This window comes from Tiliqua scincoides, chromosome 7 (assembly GCF_035046505.1).
Source record: "Tiliqua scincoides isolate rTilSci1 chromosome 7, rTilSci1.hap2, whole genome shotgun sequence".
NCBI lineage: Eukaryota > Metazoa > Chordata > Lepidosauria > Squamata > Scincidae > Tiliqua > Tiliqua scincoides.
In genome coordinates, this window is record NC_089827.1 from 16,203,254 (window position 1) to 16,210,124 (window position 6,871).

The window sequence follows — 6,871 nt, forward strand, 5'->3', positions numbered from 1 at the left end:
TCAACCAGCACTTCATTTAACTCCTGCAAGTTTAAAAGGTCACTGCATATGGAAGATTAAAAGACTCTATGAGCACACAATTATTTTCTCCTGGAGCAAGATTTGGCCTCTGAAAACAGAGTAGGGTGCCACTCCGTTCTAGCAAAAAAACCATTGAGTCATATTTTCTACAAATTACAACATATAAAACTACGTAGGCTTACACGAAATGTGAATGCCAGTTTTCACACCATATATCCAAACATTTTCTGAGATCCCAGGAAATTCCCAGCTCCTCTCCTTTGGCTACCAGATCTCGTTTTTTACCCTTGTCCCATGTACAATGTAACCCCTGCACCCCCTCCACCATGAGCTCTGCATACCAGTACAGACAAACTAAGTTTGGCCTTGATAGTATTTAATTCAGATCCCATTCCTGCATGATATAACACCACAGCATCACAAACAGTCAACCCCAACAGTGCTTTTCAATACTCACTGCCTTCTTTCAACAGACATTTCTGTCAATATTTGGGAAGCTATAAAACTACAGGATTTTTTTTTTCCTGACATAATAACCCTTCAGTCTTTTGAAGGAAGCATTTTCCCCTTATTAGTCCATATAGTTCTTTGCAATCATTCTTTGCATTGGTATATTTATTTATTTAAAAGATCCCACCTTTCCTCTGCTGGAGAAGATGCCCAAGGTGGCTTACAGTTTATAGAAAAGAAAAATAAATAAATAAATACAATTTATAAAAACGATGAATAAACTCAAAAATAAATAATAAAATGAAATTAAAACCAACTTGGAGGAGGGCAAAACTATTAAAATTCAAGGAACTGCTGTAGAGGCACAGGAGGCAGACAACCCAAATGTCAAATGCAAGCAAAAGGTTTTGAGCCCTCGCTGAAGCACTATAAGGGAGGGGGTAGGTCTTAAGTACCCTGGTAGGGAGTTCCATAATTGTGGTGCCAGTACCAAAAAGGCTTGCCCCGTGCCACCATCCCCCTAACTTGGGAGAAAGGTGGCATTCACAGGAGAGCCCCTCAGATGACCAAAGAGGGCGGGCTGGAAAATATGGGAGAAGGAGGTCTCGCAGATAACCTGACTCCAAACCATGAAGGGCTTTAAAGGTCAAAACCAGCACCTTGAATTGGGCCTGGAAGCAAATGGGCAGCTAGTGCAGTCAGCTAGTGCTGAAGCAGCGGTTCGACAGAATCAAACCACATAGTTCCAGCGACCACCCTGGCAGCCACATTCTACACTAATTACAGCTTCTGAACTGTCTTCAAGGGCAGCCCCACACAGTGGCGTACCTGGGGGTCCCGGCACCCGGGGCAACCCCCTGTTTTCCATCCCCCACCCCACCCCTTTTCTGCCCCCCACACTCATTGCCCCCCACGCTTTTTCCACCCCCCCCATGACCAGGTGATGTCATTGTCACCAAATGAGACCTCCACGCCGCTTACAAATAGCGCAGATGGCTCCGTTGGGGCCCGGGAAGCCTAGAGCGGTAACTTCTTGCTGCCTCTCCAGGAGTGCCCCTGGGTGCCCCTCCTCCATTGGGAGGAGGCTTTTTTTAAAAAAGGAGAGAAGCTGGTAGAGCGTGTATGGCTTGTACAGCCGCAGCTGGTGCACCAGCCGGAGCTGGGCAAATGCACCCCTTTGAAAGCAACCATCGCTTGCTACCTTGATAGAATGGCTTAGTCCCACATCAGTTCTCCTACGAGAACACATCTTCTCTACTCCCCAATGTGCCTTGCAATGAGAGCGCTTTCTCACTCAGAGACTAATACACACTTCAAGAGGCAGAGTGCAAGCATTTGTGTCATTTTCAAGATAGATACACCTTGCCGGGATGACACTGTATGCTGTAAACCAGGGGTGCTCACACTTTTTTGGCTCGAGAGCTACTTTGAAACCCAGCAAGGCCCGGAGATCTACCAGGGGGGAAGGAAGCGTCTGACAGACACCCCCTTTAATGTATGGAGCCCCTGCTGGAGTCTAATCAGTTTCGTCAGTTTTGTTGCTGCATGCCTGAAGAGCAGCTAAAGTGTCAGTTTCAGTGTCAGTTTAGTGTCAGCTAAATATGTCAGTTTCATCTAGTCACTAGACAAAACTGACATATCAACAGTTTGGAGAGACAGGGCTCCGTGATCTACTCATTTTGCCTTGTGATCTACTGGTAGATCGCGATCCACCTATTGAGCACCCCTGCTGTAAACAAATTCCTAAGTGCAGCTGGGGTGAGGAGGAGTTGATTGCACCAATCCAATGCAATACAGCAGTAAAAACAGGTCAAGGTGGCCTAATTATACTAACTAGCAACAGAACGTATGCCTAGTAATATCTAAATCTATAGTCAAAACAGCATTTATATCTGCAGCGAATGCTTCAGGATCATTTTGGTTTTGTGCGCATGAAAAGAAAGCTTCCTGTATTTGGTTTTTGTTGTTGTTGTTGTTGTTGCTGTTTGTTTTCCATACCCAGATTTCAAAAACCTAAGTGTACAAGCAGTGGCATCACTAGGGTTTCCGTCATCTGGTGCAGGAAACCAGTGCATCAATCCTATGATGGGCAGTGGGCAGAGCAATGCCCCGGACAGTTGGTGCAGTGATGTACTCACTGCCCCACTGGTTTTTTGGCTATAACTTTTGATAGAATAGAGATATTCCGGCACCGTTTATTTCATTGCATTCCGCATGTAATTGCACATCAACTGACACATAACATGACAGGATTATTCAAAACTACCACGATTTTAAAAATTTTGGCCAGTAGTGGTGTCAGCCCCCCATTTGAGTGTCACCCAGTGCGGCCCACTCCACCCCCCTACCCCCCCCGCAAAACTATGCCACTGCTTACAAGGCACGGACTGCCAAGGAATCACAGAATGGGGACAAAAGATAGGAGCAGCAGCATAGCTACAGGGGCTGGTGTGGTAAGTATTGCAGGCTCCGCAACATGCCAGGTAAGTGGCCCCTCCCACTTGAATAGACCCGACAGCTCCATAAGCCATATAGGGATCTCATGGTTACTGTCTACTTCCTCTGTAGAATGCATTTGGAATCAGGAGTTGTAGGAAAAGTGTGAAAGGTTTCAAGTTTGCATGACTTTTTTAAATTGACTGATGGATTTCAAATAGTTAGCTTTTGCATTTCCCCATCTAGCGGGGGTGGGGGTGTGGGGGGGTCAGCTGCCCAGTGCAGCTTACATCAATAACAAAAAAAGCCCAAGAAGTCCCATATGTGAAATTCTCTCCCCTCTCTACAGGGGAATACATTGGTCCCCTCTCTACAGGTGTATTGCTGGTGCTTGAAAACTTTGTTGTTTTCACTCTGTTTGCTATTTTCTTGTTTTACTGCAGTTATATTTTGGGCAAACTTCTTGAGCTGCAATCCAGAATCTCTTTTAGCGTGACCTCATCCATTACCCCTGGGTAAGTGGATTGTGACGTCTAGCTCACGCCTTTCTCTTCTTATCCTATTTGCCATGTTTCTGTCTGGCTCTGTCCTTTACTCACATGACCCTGTAGGGTTGGCTACATGGTATGAAAAACACAACGGATAGATAGATAGATAGATAGATAGATAGATAGATAGATAGATAGATAGATAGATAGATAGATAGATAGATAGATAGATAGATAGATAGATAGATAGGAAATTACTTGTATCACTTGTATTGCTAGTCTCCCATTGTAACTATTATATTTGAGGAAATACCATCAAATCTGTGCTCATATAATATCACAGCAAGAAGAAGGAATTTCCCATATATTAAAATATTCTATTTATAAAGAAAAGTCTCTCTTATCTCAGCCACACTGACCCTGACCCTGGGGGGGACAAAATCCGAATAGCATGGCTTAAGGCACTTTTGTTCAATGGGGAAGGATGACAAGCGAAGCAGCAAAGACTTCTGGAAGGTTTTTTTGCTAGAAAGGAGTGGCACCCTACTCTGTTTTCAGAGGCCAAATCTTGCTCCAGGAGAAAATACATTGTGTGCTCATAGTGTCTTTTAATCTTCCATATGCTTCCAGTGGCCTTTTAAACTTGCAGGAGTTAAATGAAGTGCTGGTTGATAACATCCTTTTCTGTTGTTACAACTAAACCAGTAAGTAGTACAATGCCCTTTTTTCCCCAGTGAAATTGAAAATAAATTAGCTGCACATTTGAACCACATAGCAGTGGCATCGTACACTCAGGTGTCACCCAGTGTGGGACAGGAAGCAATTGCCAGTGACACGCTGACGTCATCACAGGTGACATCATCACATCACCAGCAATTACTGGTGTTGTCTGAATCACTCAGCAGCCAAAGACCGCTGAGCTGAGCCAAGGAGGTGACACTCCCTTTGCTCGTCTGTCTTTGGCAACTCTGCCTCCCAGCCGAAGACAAATCACTTCTTTGCAAAGAAACAACTTGCCTGTGACTCAGAGGCAGAGATGTCACCAAAACAGCTGAGCCAATGGGGCATCACCCCTCCCTGGGAAGGAAGTGACAGACTTGCTCAGCTTTTTTTGGCCGCCGTGTGTCACTTCTTTGTGTTCTCATGAGCTTTGTGAGAACACTAAGAAGCAACGTGAAGCGGTGATGGAAGACCACAGAGCCTGGGTATGCAGCAGTTGTGATGCACCCCCAAAATTGATGTCACCTGGTGCTTTCCACACCCCCTTAGCGATACCGCTGCCATGTAGCACTTCTTTCTCTTGTGCTCAATTTTATCATTCTGTGGCTCTTTCTACCTGCCTTCTTCTCCCGTGATTGTGCTCCTTTTCCTCTCCCTCTTAATGAGAACACTGTCTTCTATAAATCAACCTTTATGGCCATGCTGAAAATTAACAGTAAAAGTGTCAACAACAAATTTCCCTGGCCCTCCAGATGCAATCAAGAAAAACAGCCCTTGCTTTCCTTGAGGTGCTGCCTTACGGAAAGTTAGCAGAGGAGTGCTTCTCATACAATTCAGTGACTGCAACACATGAAGCAATGCACTTTTACTTAGAAGTCACTCTCACTGTACTCAGTGAGGCTAACTCCCAGGTAAGTGCCTATAGGATCACAGTCCTATTCAGTTGAATTTTGAGAGTTTGGTATTGGTGATGTGCGGTGCAGGGGGGGAAGGTGAGGCAGAACTGCCCCACCAGTGGTCTTTGAAAGTTCCTCCATTCCAGTGGCTGTTATCATGCAAACACTTACAATTTACACCCTCCAGCCACTCAGAGCACATGGATTGTCAGTGTTTGCACATTTACAGCTTTGTTAGCAGTGGCAGCACTTTTTGAAGACACCCTGGTGGAGTGTCGCTGCCTCACCTTCTGCCCCCACACTGCACATCGCTGTTTGATACTAGAGATCTTCTCTGAACATGAATTGAACTGTGATGTTCTGCTACTGTATTTTTTCTTTCTGGACTACCTGCCTCTTGTCAGGAGCAGATCCAGTGTTTGTCTTGGGGAGGTCAGCACTACTTTAACTCCAGAGCTAAGGTCAACGAGGCTGGTAGACCTCAGCTCCTGGTTGAACTTTGGTTTCCAGATTTACTGGGCGGGTAGATGTGGGTTCCTGCCCAGACTTGGAGCCCAGATTTACCTGACAGATACGCTTGGGCTCCCATTCTGACTCTGCCCTCTGGAGCCACCTCTTCTAGGAGGGTAGACCTGGACTTCCGGCTGGGCGCGATCTTGCAGCCAATGCCCCACCCAGTGGAATCTGGAGCCTGACTTTGCTTCCCTGGAGCCTGACTTTGCTCCCATCTCGGAGGGTGCCCTTCTCCACTGGCGTGACAGTTGGGGGGGGCACACACCTATGACCCCCCCCCGCCCCGGATCCTTCCCTGCCTCCTGTTGGGTACTCAGAGTGTGTGGCTGGGAAATCACATGGTATGATATCTTGGCCCCTCTGGGGCAGAAAATGTTACCCAGCGAAAGCCAATTGCCATGCATTGCTGCCACAGTGGATTTTATTAGTAACTTTTTCTTGGGGATCAGCATTAAAAATTGTGTAATAGTGTGTGTAATTCTCTTTGTCCCCTAACCCGCAGGTGTCACATGTTTGATGACCCCCTAACCTGCAGGTGTCATTTGTTCACATTTTTGTTTAAAGCAAAAAGAACTTTTCTTACATTATGATACTTTAATGCAAAACTGTTCTTATTACACAGACCTTAATTTTGTGTTTGTTACTTTTCTAACTTACAGCCCAATCCTAAACTGCCCTGGGGCAGAGGGGCTGCAGGGCCTACGCTGTATCAAATGCAGCTCAGTAGGTGGCTGTAGGTCTCTTTGGGGTAAGGGGATATTTTTCTCCTTGCACCAAGTAAAACCCTAGCCATCCCTATGGGGCTTCTCAGATCCACACCAGCTATATCGCGAGCACAAATCTGGGAAGCCCCACACAGGCTGCCTGGCCTGGGAAGGGGGTTTGGATGCGGCATGCACCTCCGCCATCAGTCCCACCCCCTCCTCCTGCCCTCCTGCCACCCTCTCCCAGCCCTTGCCCATCCTAGCGCAACATTGGCAGTGCCACCTAGTGGTGGGATGGTGTAGGCCAGTGTGCCACCCCAGTTGGCTCACAAGTTGTTCAGATCTGGTGCAGACTGAACAAGTTAGAATTGCTCAGTCAGATTCCTATTGGTATGTTTTCTCCTTGTATCTAATATTTTATCTGGCTTGGGGGGGGGGAAATGTTTCAGAAAGCATATGTTTAAAAAAAGAAGAAAAGATAAATTTGCATCTACTTGGGTTGCTCATATGCAGTTACACACATTGAACAGATTAAAGAAAAAGTTGGAACAATATTTAAGCAGAATCCAACGATGTAGACTTTTGACACTCAGCATCCATATGTCATAGTGATCGAAAACTCTCTTTTGGGGGGAAAGCCAAA